Source organism: Salmo salar, chromosome 13, assembly GCF_965601325.2.
Source record: "Salmo salar chromosome 13, fSalSal1, whole genome shotgun sequence".
Taxonomy (NCBI): Eukaryota; Metazoa; Chordata; class Actinopteri; order Salmoniformes; family Salmonidae; genus Salmo; species Salmo salar.
The window spans coordinates 14194083-14219750 of record NC_138303.1 but is presented as its reverse complement, the minus strand read 5'-3'; the positions used below and the strand labels follow the sequence as shown (position 1 = coordinate 14219750).

The 25668-nt window shown below is 46.3% G+C and overlaps 1 pseudogene; it reads left to right on the top strand.

The window, feature by feature from the left end:
- The window catches only part of LOC106566455 (solute carrier family 35 member H1-like), a 48459-nt pseudogene that overhangs the window by 9420 nt on the left and 13371 nt on the right, over window positions 1–25668 (top strand).

Genomic DNA, 25668 nt, shown 5'->3' with positions numbered 1-25668 from the left:
CAGAGGATCTCTGCTGTCCCGTGACACTTCCTACGGCTCCCATGGTCTCTCAGAAGGCGGCAAAAAGCTGAATCGTGGCTTTGCTGGCTCTGGTTGAAACAAAGTAGCGCGTTTGGGTAGTGGCTGGTTACAGTACTGTGAGACTCAGGCGCGTGCCCGCGTCGACAGAATGCTTTGTTTTCTTTCCTCCGTTTACCTAAACGGAGATTCCCGGTCGGAATATTATCGCTTTTTTACGAGAAAAATGGCATAAAAATTGATTTTAAACAGCGGTTGACATGCTTCGAAGTACGGTAATGGAATATTTAGAAATCTTTTGTCACGAATTGCGCCATGCTCGTGACCCTTATTTACACTTCGGATAGTTTCTAGAACGCACGAACAAAACGCCGCTATTTGGATATAACGATGGATTATTTTGGACCAAACCAACATTTGTTATTGAAGTAGCAGTCCTGGGAGTGCATTCTGATGAAGACAACAAAGGTAATCAAACTTTTGTAATAGTAAATGGGAGTTTGGTCAGGGCTAAACTTGGTCGGTGTCGAAATGGCTAGCCGTGATGGCTGGGCTATCTACTGAGAATATTGCAAAATGTGCTTTCACCGAAAAGCTATTTTAAAATCGGACATATCGAGTGCATAGAGGAGTTCTGTATCTATAATTCTTAAAATAATTGTTATGTTTTTTGTGAACGTTTATCGTGAGTAATTTAGTAAATTCACCGGATGTTTGCGGGGGGTATGCTAGTTCTGAACGTCACATGCTAATGTAAAAAAGCTGTTTTTTGATATAAATATGAACTTGATTGAACAAAACATGCATGCATTGTATAACATAATGTCCTAGGGTTGTCATCTGATGAAGATCATCAAAGGTTAGTGCTACATTTAGCTGTGGTTTTGTTTTTTGTGACATTATATGCTAGCTTGAAAAATGGGTGTCTGATTATTTCTGGCTGGGTACTCTGCTGACATAATCTAATGTTTTGCTTTCGCTGTAAAGCCTTTTTGAAATCGGACAGTGTGATTAGATTAACGAGAGTCTTGTCTTTAAAATGCTGTAAAATAGTCATATGTTTGAAAAATGGAAGTTTTCGGATTTTAGAGGAGTTTGTATTTCGCGCCACGCCCTATCATTGGATATTGGAGCGGTGTTCCGCTAGCGGAACGTCTAGATGTAAGTTAAAGTAGACATGTTTAAGTTTTTTTTGTGAAAAATCCATTTAAGAGAATACTTTAGCTCCCCTAATCGTGGTATTTCTACTGAACATGTAGGTTGCTCACCTGCACATACTCCGACTCCTTTTAGAAGTAAGAGTTATTTTGTACCTCCAGCCAATCACAATCACTCTATGGAGACATATTGCAGACTTGTTGAAAAAGATGTTGTTCATCTCCTTAAGAACAAACAGGAGAACATATCTTTCCATCATTTACCCTAACCCTAACCCAATCTGATACATCAGTCCTTACCCTCCCTGCTGATAAGGGTGGGTCGGTTGGTCAATCTGATACGTCAGTCCTTACCCTCCCTCGGTTGGTTGTACTCATGGATAGGACAGTTTATGTAAATGAGTGTCATAGACAACTGTTTGACAACACCATTTACAAGAAACTCAGAAGTGACCCCACTGCCCAATTTCAGAACACGGTCTTTACTGTCCTAGATGGGGTTTATGTTCTGGTCAGATGAACACGACTTTTTGGCTATTCAACACCCTAAAATTGCTACTTTTTATACTTTGCCTGAAATTACACAAGAATGTTACAAAACCTCCAGGGCGCCCTATTGTAGCGGGCATTGGTGCAGTAACGGCCCCTATTGTAGAGGGCATTGATGCAGTAACGGCCCCTATTGTAGTGGGCATTGGTGCTGTAACTGCCCCTATTGTAGTGGGCATTGGTGCAGTAACGGCCCCTATTGTAGAGGGCATTGATGCAGTAACGGCCCCTATTGTAGTGGGCATTGGTGCAGTAACGGCCCCTATTGTAGTGGGCATTGGTGCAGTAACGGCCCCTATTGTAGTGGGCATTGGTGCAGTAACGGCCCCTATTGTAGTGGGCATTGGTGCAGTAACGGCCCCTATTGTAGTGGGCATTGGTGCAGTAACGGCCCCTATTGTAGAGGGCATTGATGCAGTAACGGCCCCTATTGTAGAGGGCATTGATGCAGTAACGGCCCCTATTGTAGTGGGCATTGGTGCAGTAACGGCCCCTATTGTAGTGGGCATTGGTGCAGTAACGGCCCCTATTGTAGTGGGCATTGGTGCAGTAACGGCCCCTATTGTAGCGGGCATTGGTGCAGTAACGGCCCCTATTGTAGCGGGCATTGGTGCAGTAACGGCCCCTATTGTAGCGGGCATTGGTGCAGTAACGGCCCCTCTCTCGACTTTTGTTGACTTTTTTTATTAGACCACTCTCAGAACAGCTCCCCTCCTAAAGGACACCAGCAGTATGATCTCAGAACAGCTCCCCTCCTAAAGGACACCAGCAGTATGATCTCAGAACAGCTCCCCTCCTAAAGGACACCAGCAGTATGATCTCATAACAGCTCCCCTCCTTTGTAAAGGACACCAGCAGTATGATCTCATAACAGCTCCCCTCCTTTGTAAAGGACACCAGCAGTATGGTCTCATAACAGCTCCCCTCCTTTGTAAAGGACACCAGCAGTATGGTCTCATAACAGCTCCCCTCCTTTGTAAAGGACACCAGCAGTATGGTCTCAGAACAGCTCCCCTCCTTTGTAAAGGACACCAGCAGTATGATCTCATAACAGCTCCCCTCCTTTGTAAAGGACACCAGCAGTATGGTCTCAGAACAGCTCCCCTCCTTTGTAAAGGACACCAGCAGTATGGTCTCAGAACAGCTCCCCTCCTTTGTAAAGGACACCAGCAGTATGATCTCAGAACAGCTCCCCTCCTAAAGGACACCAGTAGTATTATCTCAGAACAGCTCCCCTCCTAAAGGACACCAGCAGTATGATCTCAGAACAGCTCCCCTCCTAAAGGACACCAGTAGTATGATCTCAGAACAGCTCCCCTCCTAAAGGACACCAGCAGTATGATCTCAGAACAGCTCCCCTCCTAAAGGACACCAGCAGTATGGTCTCAGAACAGCTCCCCTCCTTTGTAAAGGACACCAGCAGTATGGTCTCAGAACAGCTCCCCTCCTAAAGGACACCAGTAGTATTATCTCAGAACAGCTCCCCTCCTAAAGGACACCAGCAGTATGATCTCAGAACAGCTCCCCTCCTCCTAAAGGACACCAGCAGTATGATCTCAGAACAGCTCCCCTCCTAAAGGACACCAGCAGTATGATCTCAGAACAGCTCCCCTCCTAAAGGACACCAGTAGTATTATCTCAGAACAGCTCCCCTCCTAAAGGACACCAGCAGTATGATCTCAGAACAGCTCCCCTCCTCCTAAAGGACACCAGTAGTATTATCTCAGAACAGCTCCCCTCCTAAAGGACACCAGCAGTATGATCTCAGAACAGCTCCCCTCCTCCTAAAGGACACCAGCAGTATGATCTCAGAACAGCTCCCCTCCTAAAGGACACCAGCAGTATGATCTCAGAACAGCTCCCCTCCTAAAGGACACCAGCAGTATGGTCTCAGAACAGCTCCCCTCCTAAAGGACACCAGCAGTATGATCTCAGAACAGCTCCCCTCCTAAAGGACACCAGCAGTATGATCTCAGAACAGCTCCCCTCCTAAAGGACACCAGCAGTATGGTCTCAGAACAGCTCCCCTCCTAAAGGACACCAGCAGTATGATCTCAGAACAGCTCCCCTCCTAAAGGACACCAGCAGTATGATCTCAGAACAGCTCCCCTCCTTTGTAAAGGACACCAGCAGTATGATCTCAGAACAGCTCCCCTCCTCCTAAAGGACACCAGCAGTATGATCTCTATCATTGAATCTCTTGATCCTCTCCCTGATAATACTTTTGTTAGTTACGTTTGATGTTGAGTCGTTATACACAAATATTCCACACGAGGGCGGTATTGAAGCTATGGACCATTTTCTTCTGCAACATGACCCTGATGAACTACCTTCCAGTCCTGCATTCTAACATTGGCTGAAATAGTACTCACACACAACTACTTCATGTTTCTAAATGATTTCTTTATTCAGACGAAGTGTACTGCTATGGGATCCCCCATGGCTCCTAACTATGCTGATTTGTATGTGGGTTACATGGAGAAACAGTATTTTCAACCCTCTCAAAAATATTCTCTTGCCTAACATCATTATTTGGAAACGGTATATTGATTATATTTTTGTTCTGTGGAGGGGTGATGCAAAACAGCTCCAGGTGTTCCATGCTTTTCTTAACTCCTGTTCTGAGCATCTTGAGATTTACTATGCAATCTGATAAACGTCAAATCAGTTTCCTTGATCTTCTGATCTTGTGTGAAGATAATGTTCTATACACTGATCTTTACAGGAAACCTAATGATCGTAATAGTTTGAGGGCTGATAGATGTCACCCACTTCCCTTGAAAAACAGTTTGCCCTACAGCCAATTCTGTCAAATCAAAAGAATTTGTAAAAAACAATCAGATTGACAGAAATATGGCTGAGACGCAAAGAAAATTCAAGGAGAGGGGATACAAAAATGGTCAGATTAATACTGCCATTGAGAAAATTCAAAACAAAACATGACCTTTTTCAAGGTCAGTCTCGCAAAAATAAGCATTCTTGCGTTCTAACTACCCGCTATTCAAAGTGCTCTGAACAAATTAAGGGAATCGTTCAAACATTGGCACATTCTACGATCCGATGATAGTATCGGTAATGTGTTTTCAGACCTTCCCTTGGTCGTATTCTCATGGAGCAAAAAATCTCAGAGATCAACTGGTAAGCTCTGATTTACCACCCCAAGATATCCCTGCACAGCGTGTATTTGCGCCCCTACTGGATGGAAACTACAAGTGTAATGGCTGTGCTCAATGCAATGGCCCTTTTATAAATGTAGATCCTTCAAACACCCCCAAACAGGGAAACAGATCCCAATCAAAGGTGTTATCACATGCTCCACTAAGACAGTTATTTATCTTATAACTTGTCCCTGTGGTAAAAATGATGTGGGTAAAACAAAGCGTGAATTAAAAGTACGTATCTCAGAGCATCGTAGCACCATTAGGTGGTAAAACTCGACTTACCCAGTTGGGGCCCATTTTTTTGGAAGCAAACCACTGGATTTCGTCTCTACGTTATATTGGCATCGAACACGTCCCCCTCCCTAGGAGAGGGGGTGACCTCGTCTCTACGTTACATTGGCATCGAACACGTCCCCCTCCCTAGGAGAGGGGGTGACCTCGTCTCTACGTTACATTGGCATCGAACACGTCCCCCTCCCTAGGAGAGGGGGTGACCTCGTCTCTACGTTACATTGGCATCGAACACGTCCCCCTCCCTAGGAGAGGGGGTGACCTCGTCTCTACGTTACATTGGCATCGAACACGTCCCCCTCCCTAGGAGAGGGGGTGACCTCGTCTCTACGTTACATTGGCATCGAACACGTCCCCCTCCCTAGGAGAGGGGGTGACCTCGTCTCTACGTTACATTGTCATCGAACACGTCACCCATTGTATCTATGATCGTACGCTATCCATTTATGTTTTTTTGTATGCTATTTTAATATGAGAATTAACCAATGATATCAGGCCACACCCGGCCATGATTACAGACACCTGTGTGTCTTTTGACACTATATAAACTAGTCACCCCACAGTGTTTGTCATTATACCCTGATGAAGACAGCTTGTCTGTCCAAACATTGGACATAAATATTTTTGCATCTGAGCTCCTAGAGTGTGCGGCTCTCCTTTATTTTTAAAGTGTTCCACTCCGCTAGCCAGCACCTCACCTAAATAGGTGTGCGTTTCTTTCACCTCTAGTTTCTCCAGAACCCATACCTGATCGGCCTCTGTTCTGACCCTCCCAAGTCACCCTGTTTCTCCAGAACCCATACCTGATCGGCCTCTGTTCTGACCCTCCCAAGTCGCCCTGTTTCTCCAGAACCCATACCTGATCGGCCTCTGTTCTGACCCTCCCAAGTCACCCTGTTTCTCCAGAACCCATACCTGATCGGCCTCTGTTCTGACCCTCCCAAGTCGCCCTGTTTCTCCAGAACCCATACCTGATCGTGGTGGTCCTTCTGATAGCCAGCGGTCTGTTCATGTTCACCTTCAAGTCGACCCAGTTTAACATGAAGGGCTTCATCATGGTACTGCTGGCATCGTTCATCGGCGGGATCCGGTGGTCCCTCACGCAGGTCCTGATACAGAAAGCAGAGCTAGGTCAGTTACCACCTAATCTCAGAATTCCAAACCTAGGGAAACCGTGTAAGTCGGGAACATTGTTAATGTGGGAGGCAACCAGTCTGCCTATGGAAGCTAGTTACAGACCGTCATTGTGTTGTTGTTGGGAAGAATTGGCCTTTTACCTGCATATTGGACAATAATTCAACAGATGGGATGAAAAAAGGGAATCTCATGCTCATCTGAACACTTACGGGCCATTTCTCATGATGTCATTATTGTCACAATGTTTAAAATCAACATTTTAAAGCATAGTTATTGGACAGTTGCTCTTTTGGATGGCACTTAATGAGAATTCAGTGTGGAGAAGGGAAAAAAAGACACTTACAAAAAAAACATTTTTAATTTTTTCCCCGCTTTTTAAAACAATAAAGCAGTAATTGTCCCCCCAAAAAGCATATTGATCGTGTTGGGTCTTGGACTTTTCTTTTTGTTCCCTGATTAGGCATTCAGTCCCGTAAACACCAGCCTCTTCCACATTCTACTCCACAGGGCTCCAGAACCCAATAGACACCATGTACCACCTACAGCCGTTGATGTTCATGGGCCTCCTCCCACTCTTCCTCTTCAATGAAGGTGAGGCTTTTACTCTGCTCTCTAACCTGTTTATGATAGTACATGCCTGCCAGTCTGGGCATGACATAGAGGCACTATTTTGTGTGTCAGTGCTGAATGATTTCTCTCCATCTGATTCTTTCGGCAGGACTGAGCCTGAGTACCTCAGAGAAGCTGTTCCGTGTGAATGAGCTCTCTCCCATGCTCTACTCTCTGAATGAGCTGTCTCCCATGCTCTACTCTCTGAATGAGCTGTCTCCCATGCTCTACTCTCTGAATGAGCTGTCTCCCATGCTCTACTCTCTGAATGAGCTGTCTCCCATGCTCTACTCTCTGAATGAGCTGTCTCCCATGCTCTACTCTCTGAATGAGCTGTCTCCCATGCTCTACTCTCTGAATGAGCTGTCTCCCATGCTCTACTCTCTGAATGAGCTCTCTCCCATGCTCTACTCTCTGAATGAGCTCTCTCCCATGCTCTACTCTCTGAATGAGCTCTCTCCCATGCTCTACTCTCTGAATGAGCTCTCTCCCATGCTCTACTCTCTGAATGAGCTCTCTCCCCTGCTCTACTCTCTGGCCACACTGAGTATAGGCGGGTCACTGGCCTTTTGCCTAGTCTTCTCAGAGTTCCTGCTAGTCTCAAAGACCTCCAGTCTCGCTCTCTCCATAGCAGGGAACTTTCCGGTATGGAGGAGAACCCTGTATATCACGTCACTCTCTCTGTATCCTTCTGCACCAAGGGTTGGAACCATACTTATTTTCCAATCGTTTCGTTCTGAACAGACCCGTTCTTTTTTTGGATCCGTTCCACGGTTCTGACCAGCAAAATAAAGTTCTGAACTAGTTCAAACCCCCCCCCCAAAAAGTAACGGTTTATTCCTTTTCTGTTCCTTTTCAAACCTCTGAATTTTTTTGTTTTTACATTTAGCTCGACATTAAATGACTTACCAATAAGTTAGAATTATACCTACGGAGGAGGGACTTCTATGAAGGAACTTTAAATGTCTTTGCACTTAAGAGAGTTGGCTTAACGTTGGACCAGCTAGCTAGCTAACAAGCTTGTGTGTGCAGAGCGCCACCAGAATTAAACTAAAACACATCTTAACTTTTTGTAGTTAATAATTCCAATGTGAAACGGAATAACGATAGTATCCTTAACTAGCATTGAAAAGGTTAATCCATCTCTCTCCCTAATTTCTGAATCACGCTTGTAAAGTCAGTAGGATACTTGACATTGCTTCGGAAGGGGGGGGGGGGGGGCATGATGACGGGGGAGGGGCATGATGACGGGGGAGGGGCATGATGACGGGGGAGGGGCAGGATGACCCACACATGCACACACACTGGTAAAGATTTCCATCTGGCAGGCAGACAGTGGAATACGTTTGAGTAACAGGGTGAGGGCTTTGCATAGGCACTGGTTTTTTTATTTTTTTTTGGACTGGAAAAAAATGCCCAGAAAGTAAAATAATGTTATTACCCCGTTCCCATGTTTTTAATATAACGTTTCTGTTTCCGGAACAGTATAGATCACTTTTGTTCCTGTTTCTGATTCTGTTCCCTGAACCGGTTCCAAACTCTGCTCTGCACACACCTGCTCCCTCACTTGAATTGGTTATTTTCACATGCACCATCTCTCCCTCTGTCTCACAAACACTCCTGGTTTCACCTCCGCTACTCTCTTTAGTCAAAGTGTGTTTTCCATCTCTCCCTAATGTACACTCCCTGTAGGTGGTGTGTACCCTGCTGCTGGCAGAAGGCCTGATGGGGGACAGGATGAGTGGACTGTACTGAATGGGTTTCGCTGTCTGTGTGTCTGGTATCTCCTTACACCTGGGACTGAAAACCTACTATTCCAAAAGTAAGCTGTATGTGGTACCATACACTGTAAAATGAAAGCAAATTGTTGTCAATCTATTCCTGGTGTTGTCGGTATATGAGGTATGTTGTAATTGCTTGTTAAAGAAGCCAGCTCTGCCGACGGTTCCGAGGTTAACAGAAAGGTTAAGGTCAGTCTTTCAACTAGCTAGTCTTCACATACAGTAATTCTGTCTTCTTTTTCTAATGACTTCCAGGTAAAGTTCACTCGTTGATACTGCTGCCCATCAAAAAACAGCCCAGACCTGGAACCGCCGTTATTACGTCAGAAGGAAGACGAGGGGGAGGAGACAGCTACTGCGGACGATGATGAAGAGCAGGAGATTCTACTCTGAATCAAACAAAATGGTGGACTGACTCATGTTCCAGGGACGCCACAGAGGAACAGAAGGGAAGGATTCTTACGCTCTTCTACAGCCAACATTTTGTTCAAAACCTATCACAGAGTTTTACCAGCGGTAAAACAGACAGACACCCTAAACTGTATCAAATGCTGTATCAAATGATATACTGTTGCTGTCTGATGTGAAACAGGAGTTCTAGCGTTATAATATGTGAAGTGACCAAACCTCAGGTTGCCTTAATAATGATGGAAAGGTTTACTAGAAATGAAGGACTACTGATGTTCAATGCACTTTTTCAAATGCAAATGATTTATTTATTTAACTGAGTTACAACAAATTGGTTGTAATTTGTACTTGGGGAAGGGCTGTGATTTGAGATTGAATAAACTGTGTTTTTGTTGACGCTACAATGAGCTGGATGATCTTAATTTAAAGTAAGTAAAACATTTGCACAATTATTCAGACCATTATGAATCATTTCTTCACCGAAGTCTTTCCCATAGCGCCACTCAGGGTGTGCTAAGTGGGGCTCACACCGGCTGGCCGACCATGCAATCACTTTTAACGTCTCTTTCTCATGATGTGCACTGCTAGGCGCCAGCCCTTCAGCCACTTTTATTAGATTTTCTCATTTGGAATCTAATTTCATGTGGAGATACCTCCCTCTCATAAACCTGATTTTAGTTGGCTTAACATTTAAAACCTGTGGCGAGACCTCCCTCTGACACCTGATTGAGTTCACTTAACTTATAAAACTTGTGGTGGTGAGCACTTCCTCAATTCCCCCAGGTGGACTGAGACACGACCAGTCACTGTGAGTTTGGATATGTGGTAACAATGACAACGGGCAGACTGGGACGAGAAATCGGCCCGGGCAATTCTAACTCAAAGGCCCATTATTTTCCTCGAGGCTCCCATTATTAGCCAAATAATGAGCATTCTGTGCAAAACCCCCAATTTAGACAGACCCACTGAGCCGAAGATGGACCAACTCATCTGTTATTTGCCCGAACTGTCCTATGGCCAGTCTGCCTCTGACTGACAAAATGGAAATGGGGTAACACTGACATCTGAATTGGCTTTGTAACCAGAGAACATGAATAAGAATGTTTACCTCTAAAAAATGAATAATATACTTTTTATTTGACTATTCACTTTAGTCTTTGCCATTTACTGCTGTCATTAGTGGTTTGGGTTTTGGTCCTGTAAATGTTTATTTACTTTGACATGGCAATGTAAGAAAGTGCAGCTCTAGTTTCTACACAATTCATATTTTGTGTAAGAAATATTATTCAAGCCTATTCAGAAAGCAAAACTTATTTACATTTACTTTCCTGGCTTTCATACACTAATCTGACAGTTGCCCCAGAGTTTCCCAGGTAACTTGTTACATGCAGCCTGTCAGAAAAGGGGAACTGGTCCCGTGTGGCTCAGTTGGTAGAGCATGGTGTTTGCAACGCCAGGGTTGTGGGTTCGATTCCCACGGGGGACCAGTACGGAGAAAAAATGTATGAAATGTATGCATTCACTACTGTAAGTTGCTCTGGATAAGAGTATCTGCTAAATGATTAAAATGTAAATGTAACTGTGCCTCCTAATCTGCAGTGCGTAGTCCTACTGCTTCAACTAGTTAATTCACTGATGACAATATTCACCGGTAATGACAATGAGGAACTATGCTATTAACTACTGTCATAACCTTTGTTTTCTGGTCTCCAGGTTCATCATGCCTCCGACCTGGCTTCCCAGTGCTGATGGGGCTTTACCTGGTGCTGCTGCCCACCTCTTCCCAGTGCTGATGGGGCTTTACCTGGTGCTGCTGCCCACCTCTTCCCAGTGCTGATGGGGCTTTACCTGGTGCTGCTGCTCACCTCTTCCCAGTGCTGATGGGGCTTTACCTGGTGCTGCTGCCCACCTCTTCCCAGTGCTGATGGGGCTTTACCTGGTGCTGCTGCCCACCTCTTCCCAGTGCTGATGGGGCTTTACCTGGTGCTGCTGCTCACCTCTTCCCAGTGCTGATGGGGCTTTACCTGGTGCTGCTGCTCACCTCTTCCCAGTGCTGATGGGGCTTTACCTGGTGCTGCTGCTCACCTCTTCCAGTGCTGATGGGGCTTTACCTGGTGCTGCTGCCCACCTCTTCCCAGTGCTGATGGGGCTTTACCTGGTGCTGCTGCCCACCTCTTCCCAGTGCTGATGGGGCTTTACCTGGTGCTGCTGCCCACCTCTTCCCAGTGCTGATGGGGCTTTACCTGGTGCTGCTGCTCACCTCTTCCCAGTGCTGATGGGGCTTTACCTGGTGCTGCTGCCCACCTCTTCCCAGTGCTGATGGGGCTTTACCTGGTGCTGCTGCCCACCTCTTCCCAGTGCTGATGGGGCTTTACCTGGTGCTGCTGCTCACCTCTTCCCAGTGCTGATGGGGCTTTACCTGGTGTTGCTGCTCACCTCTTCCCAGTGCTGATGGGGCTTTACCTGGTGCTGCTGCCCACCTCTTCCCAGTGCTGATGGGGCTTTACCTGGTGCTGCTGCCCACCTCTTCCCAGTGCTGATGGGGCTTTACCTGGTGCTGCTGCTCACCTCTTCCCAGTGCTGATGGGGCTTTACCTGGTGCTGCTGCCTCAGGCGGGGCTCTGGTGCGCGCAGTGCTGATGGGGCTTTACCTGGTGCTGCTGCCCACCTCTTCCCAGTGCTGATGGGGCTTTACCTGGTGCTGCTGCTCACCTCTTCCCAGTGCTGATGGGGCTTTACCTGGTGCTGCTGCCCACCTCTTCCCAGTGCTGATGGGGCTTTACCTGGTGCTGCTGCTCACCTCTTCCCAGTGCTGATGGGGCTTTACCTGGTGCTGCTGCCCACCTCTTCCCAGTGCTGATGGGGCTTTACCTGGTGCTGCTGCCCACCTCTTCCCAGTGCTGATGGGGCTTTACCTGGTGCTGCTGCCCACCTCTTCCCAGTGCTGATGGGGCTTTACCTGGTGCTGCTGCTCACCTCTTCCCAGTGCTGATGGGGCTTTACCTGGTGCTGCTGCTCACCTCTTCCCAGTGCTGATGGGGCTTTACCTGGTGCTGCTGCTCACCTCTTCCCAGTGCTGATGGGGCTTTACCTGGTGCTGCTGCCCACCTCTTCCCAGTGCTGATGGGGCTTTACCTGGTGCTGCTGCTCACCGCTTCCCAGTGCTGATGGGGCTTTACCTGGTGCTGCTGCCCACCTCTTCCCAGTGCTGATGGGGCTTTACCTGGTGCTGCTGCTCACCTCTTCCCAGTGCTGATGGGGCTTTACCTGGTGCTGCTGCTCACCTCTTCCCAGTGCTGATGGGGCCTTACCTGGTCCCTCTCCTCCTCCTGCTGCTCACCTCTTGGGTTCACAGCCAAGGTACCATGTACTTCATTACTAATACAATCAATCCTATGTATCAGATCATGTAGCAGCCTTCACTACCACGTGACTGTAGTAATGGATGTTTGGCTGCTCAAGGCAGATTGTGTTATGGATAATTCCAGTTCCCTCATTGATAGCAGTTTGATATAATGTAGGTCTAGATGTGCTGACTAGATAAACCCCCTGGGCTTTAGCTGTAGAAGCATACAGAGTCCCGGGCACTGTACATTCTCTCTAGACTGACATGTAGATGTCTGACATACAGTCTCATGTCAGAAAAATGTATTCCTCATGTTAGCAAAATGCACAAACTTTGTGCGCTGTTTTATTATCAGTGTGCAACAGTGCTCCCTCTCAGAGCACCCAGTGCAGTGATGGCTGATGCTTTCTGGGTCTTTGGCAGCACATGGGTTGTTGTTGTTATTCATGGGAGTGTAGGGCCTTGACCCTCAGTCTCCCGCTCCACTCTGATCCTCTGCCAGAACAAGAAGCAGGGACACTACTTCAGCGTTTCCATATGAACAGAGACCCTTTCCCCTTACCCCTGTCCCAGCCCTCACCTCTCTGAATGACGTGATGCCTAAAGTCAGGCATCAACAGTGAGTGCTGTGATTCATGTCTGCAGTCCCCTGCGCCCCTGCCACACAGTGCTGTTCGGGCCATGACGTCATGCGCATATGGTGCCTTCAAACTGACCTTCGACCCCAGGCCTTAAACGGATTTCCTGTCCCTCTGGACTATCGCAGTGGAGAGAACACAGGGCCTGCTTTGAGCTGACCGGGACAGCTTGAGAGGAGAACAGAGAGAGACACATGAAAGAAGAGGATTGTTAGGAAGTCCCCAATGGAAATTATGGCGATGAGACGAAAACAAGAGACAGATTTGATTGGGGAAGGAGGAAGAGGGAGCGGAGGCTCCTTTTCCTTAACTGGAGGCCTGAAAACGTTTCACAACCTACTCAAAAACCTACAAAGAAAATGCACATCCACAGATACACAGCCCTGCCAACACAGCTCAGTTGGTCTCTCACAACAAGTAATCACTGCAATAGACTTATGTTTTAAAGGTAGATTCAGCGATATGACATAGATGCAGAAATTAAACTGCATACTGGGTCAATTTCCGCAATAACTAAGAGCATTGAAGTGCGAGGCTAAACTTCTCTGCTGTTTTGGTGCCCTGGCTACCAGGCTGTAGCAGTGTAAAGTTAACCCCTGCATTTTAGTGATGGGGGGGGAATGTATACACTTACAAATTAGGAAATTCTTTTGACAATATATGGTATCATTTTGACAATATCGCAATACATTTTTTTGGTGCTAGTTGGCTGTACCTGCACCAAAACTCCAGGATTTTTCCTTCATAGCTTGTTCTCATCTTTTTAAATAGGGAGAAAGTTTGTTTTCAGCACTTTTATTTCCATCACTGATCAAAACTCATTCTCTCATGGCTCTCTCTCTCTCGTTCCTCTGCAGCAGACATATGGTGAGCAATACATTTGGTTCATCGAATCGCATCGGCACCTACAGTAAGTATTGTGATAATATCATATTGAGGTCCCTGGCAATTCCCAGCCCTAGCAAATGCGCAGATGCTGTGTGTGACTGTGTGAGAGAGAAGTCTTGCATCTCGCTCATCTCAATATCTGCAGTGCTGCTCGTGGAAACGTCATTTTGCTGAGTCTACCTTTAACAGAGCTGAGATTTACTTTGAAGTGCAAAGTGTAGCAAGAAAGGTGCAATCAGACATTGACACCGACATGGAAGATTGGAATGCTGTGAACCAAGAGGTTGGGAGTTCAAATCCCAGGTGAGGACATGTTGAATATGAATGACTGTGTAAGTGAACATGCGCAGCGTAAAAGCGTGTGTCATATGTACGCTGAAAACATCATGTTAAAAGCACTGTGAGAGGTTCCACAGTCTTTCTTTTAGATAAGATGCCAAATAATAATTTCTAGTTGAATGAACATATGAGACAATTTGAGCAAACACATAATACATTTTTGCCTACGTTTTAAAATGTTGGAGCTTATTTTGGATACAATATTTGCTGTTGTTGATGTAACACCTTGAGAAGTTGAGTAAACTTTAAAAAGCCCGTGGAACCAGCTACTGAATAATAATTAGTTGAAACAACTAGATTTTCTTTACAGAGTATTGTGTGTGTGTGTGTGTGTGTGTGTGTGTGTGTGTGTGTGTGTGTGGGTGCGTGCGTGTCGGCTATACTGCAGGGCATCTGAAGCTGACAGTGCTACCTGAGGATCGGCTGCAGATGAAATGGAAGGAGTCAGATGGGCCGGTCCAGGGATACAAGGTCCACGTGAAGACCATCTTAGGTGAGAGCCACTGCTGTGGACTGTGAGAGTGAGGAGAGTTGATTCTAACTAAGAGTTGACTGTAAGGAGAGTTGATTCTAACTAAGAGTTGACTGTGAGGAGAGTTGATTCTAACTAAGAGTTGACTGTGAGGAGAGTTGATTCTAACTAAGAGTTGACTGTGAGGAGAGTTGATTCTAACTAAGAGTTGACTGTGAGGAGAGTTGATTCTAACTAAGATTTGACTGTGAGGAGAGTTGATTCTAACTAAGAGTTGACTGTGAGGAGAGTTGATTCTAACTAAGAGTTGACTGTGAGGAGAGTTGATTCTAACTAAGAGTTGACTGTGAGGAGAGTTGATTCTTACTAAGAGTTGATACTGTTGGGTCATTGTGACTTGCTAGAGTTTGATTAAAAAGCACAAACTTGCAAAAAGGGCTTTCAGCATGAACAGTATAATTATCCAAAGTACAGCTAAATAATTCTAGGTAAGTGCCTCAGAAATGATTTTCCATTGTTGCATTTCCTTTCTTTGCTTGTTTTAAAAGGATTTTCCAGAACACTGCATGCATCCACTCAGCTTCCTGTTCTCCTCACAGTAAAGTTGCCATCCATGCTAAACTCCATGAACTCTGGAGCCAGAGCTGATAAAAGCCAGCCATCTATAACTACAGCTCTCCTTTCTTGAAATGATCATGTTATATGTCATATCTCTTATCTCATATTCTCTCTGTCGTAGCTGAATCCAGGCAGGTCTGTAAGAGTATTGGTCAGAAACAGTATGCTGGAAAATAGACATGAGACATGCATGCCTAATCTGCAGCTCTCTGGAGAGAGGGAGATGAGGAGAGGGGGGACAGAGAAAGAGGGACCAATTATGAAGGGGAGGAGGAGGGACCAATTATGAAGGGGAGGAGGAGGGACCAATTATGAAGGGGAGGAGGAGGGACCAATTATGAAGGGGAGGAGGAGGGAGCAATTATGAAGGGGAGGAGGAGGGACCAATTATGAAGTGGAGGAGGAGGGACCAATTATGAAGTGGAGGAGGAGGGACCAATTATGAAGTGGAGGAGGAGGGACCAATATGAAGGGGAAGAGTCTGTCTATCAGCTCTCTGTGTGTCTATCAAGCTGTGTGTCTGTCAGCTCTCTGTGTGTCTGTCAGCTCTCTGTGTCTGTCAGCTCTCTGTGTGTCTGTCAGCTCTCTGTGTGTCTGTCAGCTCTCTGTGTGTCTGTCAGCTCTCTGTGAAGCTCACCTCCCAGACAATCACTGGTACGGCTGATTAGCTGTCCTCAGTCAGATATCAAGAAAAGCGAATATAAGGGGGACCTACTACTCTTCAAACCATCCCATCCTACTACGAGTCTCAAATCACTGTATTCTCCTACCATCATCACCAATGGGAACCGTCGACACGGATGGCTATCTTCCAGTGTGAACAACAGTAGAAGAGACAGTCCAGACCCTTTCAGACAATCGGAGCCTTACAAGCGTGCCGCTGAACGGCCAACCCACATCCTTCCTAAGAAGGCCTGGTTCAGACAGAGATAAATGGCGAACAAAGACACTCGCACAGGCGACGGTTTGTGTGCAAAGTATATAATGGCGAGAATAGTTCTGAAATGTGTCAACAATAAGTGTCCCTTTTTCTTTCTTTCTCCCCCACTCCTCTTCATTTTTGGTGTAACAAGCCGCCATATTTGTCAATCCACTAGGGACCTTTGTCTCATGTAAAGGGTGTATGTTTATTCTGTGTTATTATTTAGTTAGCTAGTAAATAAATAATTAAACACATTTATGTAGTACTTATAAAGTTTCATTTGGGAGATGGTAGCACTTCAAACACCCTCTTCCGTGGTGCCCCAAATCCTAATGAGTTAATTGTTACATGATTCCACACTGCCAAAGCTGACTCTCTTTCCTCTGTTCTCTCCTCCCAATTCTATCCGCTGCCTTTGACACCGCAAACCATCAGATCCTCCTCTCCACCCTCTCAGGGCTGGACGTCTCAGGCTCTGCACAGTCTTGGATTGCATGCTACCTGACTGGTCGCTCCTACCAGATGACGTGGACAGGATCTGTGTCTGCACCACGTACTCTCACTACTGGTCTCGGTTCTAGGCCCTCTTCTCTCTATACACCAAGTCACTCAGCTCCATCATATCCTCACATGGTCTCTTCTATCATTGCTACGCGGATGACACGCAACTACTTTTCTCCTTCCCCCCTTCTGACACCCAGGTGGTGACACATCTCTGCGTGCCTGGCCGATATCTCAGCATGGATGTAGGCCCACCACCCCAACAAGATGGAGCTGCTCTTCCTCCCGGGGTGGGCCTGTACACTCCAAGATCTCTCCATCATGGTTGACAATTTCACGGTGTCCCCCACCCAGAGTGCAAAGAACCTTGGCGTGACCCTGGAGGGCAGCTCCCGCTCAGCCTAGTCAAAGATCTTCTCTGTCCTGGCATCCCAAAGGTGGAACCAGCTTCCCCCTGAAGCTAGGACAGCAGAGTCTGTGTCCTCTTCCGAAAACATCTGACAATTTTTGCCCCCTGCTAGCATTGACTTTGTTGATACCTACTTTATTGAGGAAATATTTTCTTATTATGACTAAGATATGTAGTTGTCCCACCTAGCTATCTTAAGATGAATACAGTAACTGTACAAGGCTCTGGATGAGAGCGTCCGCTAAATGACTAAAATGTAAATGCGTTGATACACTACATGTGTGGACACCTGCTCGTTGAACATCTCATTCCAAAATCATGGGCATTAATATGGAGTTGCACCCCGCTTTGTTGCTATAACAGCCTCCACTCTTCTGGGAAGGCTTTCCACTAGATGTTAGAACATTGCTGCTATAACGGCCTCCACTCTTCTGGGAAGGCTTTCCACTAGATGTTAGAACATTGCTGCCATTCAGCCACAAGAGCATTAGTGAGGTTGGGCACTGATGTTAGGTGTTCCAATTCATCCCAAAGGTGTTCGATGGGGTTGAGGTCAGGGCTCTGTGCAGGCCAGTCAAGTTCTTCCACACTGATCTTGACAAACCATTTCTGTATGGACCTCGCTTTGTGCATGGGGGCATTGTCATACTGAAACAGGAAAGGGGCTTCCCCAAACTGTTGCCACAAAGTTGGAATCACAATGTCATTGTATGCTGTAGCGTTAAGATTTCCATTCACTGGAACTAAGGGGCCTAGACCGAACCATGAAAAACAGCCCCAGACCATTGTTCCTCTTCCACCAAACTTTACAGTTGGCACTATGCATTCAGGCAGGTAGCGTTCTCCTGGCATCCGCCAAACCCAGATTCGTGCGTCGGACTGCCAGATGGTGAAACGTGATTAATCACTCCAGAGAATGCGTTTCCACTGCTCCAGAGTCCAATAGCAGCAAACTTTACTCCACTCCAGCCAACACTTGGCATTGCGAATGGAGATCTTAGGCTTGTGTGCGGCTGCTCGGCCATGGAAACCCATTTCATGAAGCTCCCGACGAACAGCTTGTGCTGATGTTGCTTCCAGAGGCAGTTTGGAAGTCGGTAGTGAGTGTTGCAACCAAGGACAGACAGTACGCGCTTCAGCATTCGGTGGTTCCGTTCTGTGAGCTTGTGTGGTCTACCACTTCATGGCTGAGCTGTTGTTGCTCCTAGACGTTTCCACTTCACAATAACAGCACTTACAGTTGACCGGGGCAGCTCTAGCACGGCAGAAATTTGACAAACTGACTTGTTGGAATGTGACATCCTATGATGGTGCCACGTTGAAAGTCACTGAGCTCTTCAGTACGGGCCGTTCTTCTGCCAGTATTTGTCTATGGAAATGGCATGGTTGTGTGCTCGATTTTTATACACCTGTCAGCAACGGGTTTGGCTGAAATAGCCAAATCAACTAATTTGAAGGGGCGTCCACATACTTTTGTTGATGTAGTGTATCTCTGTCCTCCAGAGGTGCCCCAGCTGGAGCTGATGCTGACGATCACACGCGGTCAGGCCACAGTGGCGGCTCTGGACTCCAGCCAGGAGTACACCCTCCAGGTCCTAGTACTTAATGGCCCCTGGTGAAAGTCATCACCAAGAGACTTTTCACCAGTAAGAGGAGAGAGGAGAGGAGGAAGAAGAACAGGGTTAGACTGAGTGAATGCATTGGACTTAGAATGGAATGGTGGAGGATATTTGCTATGGTGGGGTCGATAATGCATAGGTGTAGTTAAAAAAGGAAGCGAGACTATTTGGGCTGGGAATAGCCAGGCCTCACGATACGATATTATCACCATACTTAGGAGCCAATATACACTGCTCAAAAAAATAAAGGGATCACTTAAACAACACAATGTAACTCCAAGTCAATCACACTTCTGTGAAATCAAACTGTCCACTTAGGAAGCAACACTGATTGACAATAAATTTCACATGCTGTTATGCAAATGGGATAGACAACAGGTGGAAATTATAGGCAATTAGCAAGACACCCCCAATAAAGGAGGGGTTCTGCAGGTGGGGACCACAGACCACTTCTCAGTTCCTATGCTTCCTGGCTGATGTTTTGGTCACTTTTGAATGCTGGCGGTGCATTCACTCTAGTGGTAGCATGAGACGGAGTCTACAACCCACACAAGTGGCTCAGGTAGTGCAGCTCATCCAGGATGGCACATCAATGCGAGCTGTGGCAAGAAGGTTTGCTGTGTCTGTCAGCGTAGTGTCCAGAGCATGGAGGCGCTACCAGGAGACAGGCCAGTACATCAGGAGACGTGGAGGAGACTGTAGGAGGGCAACAACCCAGCAGCAGGACCGCTACCTCCGCCTTTGTGCAAGGAGGAGCAGGAGGAGCACTGCCAGAGCCCTGCAAAATGACCTCCAGCAGGCCACAAATGTGCATGTGTCTGCTCAAACGGTCAGAAACAGACTCCATGAGGGTGGTATGAGGGCCCGACGTCCACAGGTGGGGGTTGTGCTTACAGCCCAACACCGTGCAGGACGTTTGGCATTTGCCAGAGAACACCAAGATTGGCAAATTTGCCACTGGCGCCCTGTGCTCTTCACAGATGAAGCAGGTTCACACTGAGCACATGTGACAAACGTGACAGAGTCTGGAGACGCCGTGGAGAACGTTCTGCTGCCTGCAACATCCTCCAGCATGACCGGTTTGGCGGTGGGTCAGTCATGGTGTGGGGTGGCATTTCTTTGGGGGGCAGCACAGCCCTCCATGTGCTCGCCAGAGGTAGCCTGACTGCCATTAGGTACCGAGATGAGATCCTCAGACCCCTTGTGAGACCATATGCTGGTGCGGTTGGCCCTGGGTTCCTCCTAATGCAAGACAATGCTGGACCTCATGTGGCTGGAGTGTGTCAGCAGTTCCTGCAAGAGGAAGGCATTGATGCTATGGACTGGCCCGCCCGTTCCCCAGACCTGAATCCAATTGAGCACATCTGGGACATCATGTCTCGCTCCATCCACCAACGCCACGTTGCACCACAGACTGTCCAGGAGTTGGCGGATGCTTTAGTCCAGGTCTGGGAGGAGATCCCTCAGGAGACCATCCGCCACCTCATCAGGAGCATGCCCAGGTGTTGTAGGGAGGTCATACAGGCACGCAGAGGCCACACACACTACTGAGCCTCATTTTGACTTGTTTTAAGGACATTACATCAAAGTTGGATCAGCCTGTAGTGTGGTTTTCCACTTTAATTTTGAGTGTGACTCCAAATCCAGACCTCCATGGGTTGATAAATTGGATTTCCATTGATTATTTTAGTTGAATGTGCTGACAACAAAATCACACAATGTAAAGAAAAAAGTATTTAATAAGATTATTTCTTTCATTCAGATCTAGGATGTGTTGTTTAAGTGTTCCCTTTATTTTTTTAAGCAGTATATGTATTGCGATTCTCACGATTCTATTTGTACTGCGATTGTATTGTGATTTGATGTTCCAACTCGCTAATGTTCAGTCTCTAATGAAGTTGACGAGCTCAGGGCAAGGATTTCTTTCCAGAGAGATGTCAGGTATTGTAACATATTCTGTTTCACGGAAACATGTCTCTCTCGGGATATACTGTCTGTGCCAGTCCAGCCAGTTGGGTTCTCAGTTCATCGCGCAGGCAGGAATAAATATCTCTATGGGAAGAAGAAGGGCGTGGGTGTATGTTTTATGGTTAACTACTCATGGTGTGATTGTGATAACATACAGGAAGTCAAGTCTTTTTGTTCACCCAAACTAGAATACCTCACAATCAAATGCCAACTGTATTACCTCCCAAGATAATTCTCTTTGGTTATAGTCACAGCCGTGTATATCCCCCCTCAAGCCGATACCACGACGGCCCTCAAAGAAATTCACTGGAGTTTATGCAAACTGGAAACCACATATCCTGAGGCCACATTTATCGTAGCTGGGGATTTTAACAAAGCAAATTTGAGGAAAAGAATGCGAAATTCTATCAACACATTGACTGTAGTACTCACGCTGCTTAAACACTCGACCACTGCTACTCCAACTTCCAGGATGCCTACAAGGCCCTCCCCCCACCCTCCTTTTGGAAAATCTGATCACGACTCCATTTTGCTCCTCTCTTCCTATAGGCTGAAACTCAAACAGGAAGTACCCGTGCTAAGGACTATTGTCGTCTGGAATGGAGGACCAAAACGCAGCAGGAATGTGGATGCTCATCTTAATTTATTTATAAAATAAAGTGAACACCAAAATAATAAACACGGAAAAATGCCCGAACAACAAAACAGTCTTGTCACGCTTACATACGCAAAACAAGAGACAATCTCCCACAAACACTACACCAAACAATTACCTATATATAGGACTCTCAATCAGAGACAACGAGAAAGCACCTGCCTCCAATTGAGAGTCCAACCCCCCATTAACCTAAACATAGAAATACAACAAACCAGAAAGAACATAGAAATACCAAAACATAGACCAAAAACCCGGAAATAATAAATCAAATGCCCTACTACATAAAACACCACCCCGAACCACATAAAACAAATACCCTCTGCCACGTCCTGACCAAACTACAATAACAAATAACCTTTATACTGGTCAGGACATGACAACTATTCAACGCTGGTCTGACCAATCGGAATCCATGATTGTTTTGATCATGTGGACTGGGATATGTTCCAGGTAGCCGCCGAGAATAATATTGACGCATATACTGATACGGTGACTGAGTAAATCAGGAAGTGTATAGGAGATGTTGTACCCACGGTGACTATTAAAACCTACCCAAACCAGAAACTGTGGATAGATGGACACATTCACGCAAAACTGAAAGCGCAAACCCTCACATTTAACCATGGCAAGGTGACTGGGAATATGGCCGAATACAAACAGTGTAGTTATTCCCTCCGTAAGGCAATCAAACAGGCAAAACGTCAGTGCAGAGAAAGTGGAGTCACAATTCAACAGCTCAGACGTGAGACGTATGTGGCAGGGTCTACAGACAATCACGGACTACAAAGTGAAAACCAGCCATATTGCAGACACCGACGTCTTCCTTCCGGACAAGTTAAACATCTTCTTCGCCCGCTTTGAGGATAACAGTGCCACCGACGCGGCCCGCTACCAAGGACTGTGGGCTCTCCCTTGCCGTGGCCGATGTGAGAAAGACATTTAAACGTGATTACCCTCGGAAGGCTGCCGGCCCATACGGCATCTCTAGCTGCGTCCTCAGAACTCGCGCAGACCAGCTGGCTGGAGTGTTTACGGAAATATTCAATCTCTCTATCCCAGTCTACTGTCCCCACATGTTTCAAGATGTCCACCATGGTTCCTGTACCCAAGAAAGCAAAGGTAACTGAACTAAATGACTATCACCCCATAGCACTCACTTCTGTCATCATGAAGTGCTTCAAGAGACTAGTCAAGGATCATATCACCTCTACCTTACCTGACACCCTAGACCCACTTCAATTTGCTTACTGCCTCAATACATCCACCGACTATGCAATCACCATCACACTGCCCTATCCCATCTGGACAAAAGGAATACCTATGTAAGAATGCTGTTCATTGACTATAGCTCAGCATTCAACACCATAGTACCCTCCAAGCTCATCATTAAGCTTGAGGCCCTAGGTCTGAACCCCACCCTGTGCAACTCGGTCCTGGACTTCCTGACGGGCCGCCCCCAGGTGGTGAAGGTAGGAAAAAACACCTCCACTTCACTGATGCTCAACACTGGGGCCCCACAAGGGTGCTTGATCAGCCCCCTCCTGTACTCCCTGTTCACCCAAGACTGTGTGGCCTCGCAAGCCTCCAACTCAAATCATCAAGTTTGCAGACAACACAACAGTAGTAGGCCTGATTAGCAACAATGATGAGACAGTCTACAGGGTGGAGGTGAGGGCCCTGGGAGTGTGGTGCCAGGAAAATAACCTCTTACCCAACATCAACAAAGGAGTTGATGTTGGACTTCAGGAAACAGCAGAGGGAGCACCCCCCATCCACAGGACAGCAGTGGAGAAGGTAGAAAGCTTCAAGTTCCTCAGTGTACATATCACTGACAAACTGAAATGGTCCACCCACACAGACAGTGTGGTGAAGAAGGTGCAACAGCGCCTCTTCAACCTCAGGAGGCTGAAGAAATTTGGCTTGGCACCTAAAACCCTCAAACCTTTACAGATCCACAATTGAGAGCATCCTGTCCGGCTCTATTACCACCTGGTATGGCAACTGCACCGCCCACAACCGCAGGGCTCTCCAGAGTGTGGTGCGGTCTGCCCAACACATCACCAGGGGGAAACTACCTGCCCTCCAGGACACCTACATCACCCGATGTCACAGCAATGCCGAAAAGATCATCAAGTACAATAACCACCCGAGTCACTGTCTGTTCACCCCGCTATCATCCAGAAGGCGAGGTCAGTACAGGTGCATCAAAGCTGGGGTTGAGAGACTTAAATTCTGTTAAATAGCCATCACTAGCACATTAGAGGCTGCTGCCCTATATACCACTTTAATAATGGAACACTAGTCACTAATAATGTTTACATATTAGGCATTACTCATCTCATATGTATATACTGTATCTAAGTCTATGCCGTTCTGACATTGCTTGTCCATATATTTATATATTCTCAATTCCATTCCTTTAGATGTGTGTGTTGTTGTGAAATTGTTATATATTACTGTACTGTTAGAGCTAGAAACAGAAGCATTTCGCTATACCTGAAATAACATCTGCTAAACATGTGTATGTGACAAATAACATTTTGATTTGATATATCCTGGTCTAGAATGTATATTTGCTAGTGTCGAATGTATATTTGTAAGTCTTGAATGTATATTTCCAACTCTAGAATGTATACAGAACAAAAATGTAAACGCAACATGTAATGTGTTGGTCCCATGTTTCATGAGCTGAAATAAAAGTACACAGAAATGTTCCATACGCACAAAAAGCTTATTTCTCTAAAATTTTGTGAACAAATTTGTTTATATCCCTGTTGAGCGTTTCTCTTTTGCCAAAATAATCCATCCACCTGACAGGTGTGGCATATCAAGAAGCTGATTAAACAGCATGATCATTACACAGGTGCACCTTGTGCTGGGGACAATAAAAGACTAGTCTAAAATGTGTAGATGTCACAAAAAATACAATTCCACAGATGTCTTAAGTTTTGAAGGACTGTGCAATTGGCATGCTGACTGCAGTAATGTCCACCAGAGCTGTTGGTCAAGAATTTAATGTTAATTTCTCTTCCATAAGCCACCTCCAAGAGCATTTTAGAGAATTTGTCAGTATGTCGAAACAGCCTCACAACCTCAGACCACGTGTAACCACGCCAGCCCAGGACCTACACATCCGGCTTCTTCACCTACAGGATCGTCTGAGACCAGCCACCCAGACAGCTGATGAAACTGAGGAGTATTTCTGTCTGTAATAAAGCCCTTTTTTGGGGAAAAACGAATTCTGATTGCCAGGGCCTGGCTCCAAAGTGGTTGGGCTTGGCTCTCAAATGGGTGGGCCTATACCCTCCCAGGTCCACCCATTGGCTGCACCCCTGCCCAGTCATGTGAAATCCATAGATTAAGGCCTAATAAATTTATTTCAATTGACTGATTTCCTTATATGGACTGTAACGCAGTAAAATCATTGAAAATGTTGCATTCTGTTCCTTTAGAGCTCCCAACCACTCCAGAAACAATTAGCCAGAATAATGAGTTGGTGACAGAGAAGACTCAAAGAGGAAGAATGAGAAGGATCGCTGGACAATAAGGAAGAGCAGGGGACAACACAGGGGAAACCAGCAGAGGACGAAAACACAGACAGGGAGAAACTCAGGAAAACGATCCCCACCCAGCCTGTCACAGGTACACTGACTCCTACCCCACCACTCAGGAAGCCCTCAGGAAACCTTCACTTCAAAAAAACACAATTATTATTACTTTTCCAAGATGTACAAGGTAAAATGTTTGTTTTAAAAGCCTCTGATGGCTATTTGTGTATTTTCTGTGATGTAAGTGAAGTACCCTCTTCAGTGCCCTTAGTATACATCCTCGCCTTAGTATACCATCCTCGCCTTAGTATACAATCCTCGCCTTAGTATACCATCCTCGCCTTAGTATACCATCCTCGCCTTTTGTCACGCGGAATGACGCTGGAGCGACGAAGCAGGTACGGGGAGTAACATTTAATAAATAACGGACATATCACGAGACAAGCACAGCGTCAGAAAACAAAGACAAAAAACAATCAATGCAGAAGCGGGGAACAGAGCTGGGAAACTGACAAATATAGGGGGGGAAATAACTGGTGATGAGTGAGTCCAGGTGAGTCCAATAACGCTGATGTGAGTGACGAGGGAGGACAGGTGTGAGTGATGGATGGCAGGAGCGTGAGATGCAGGG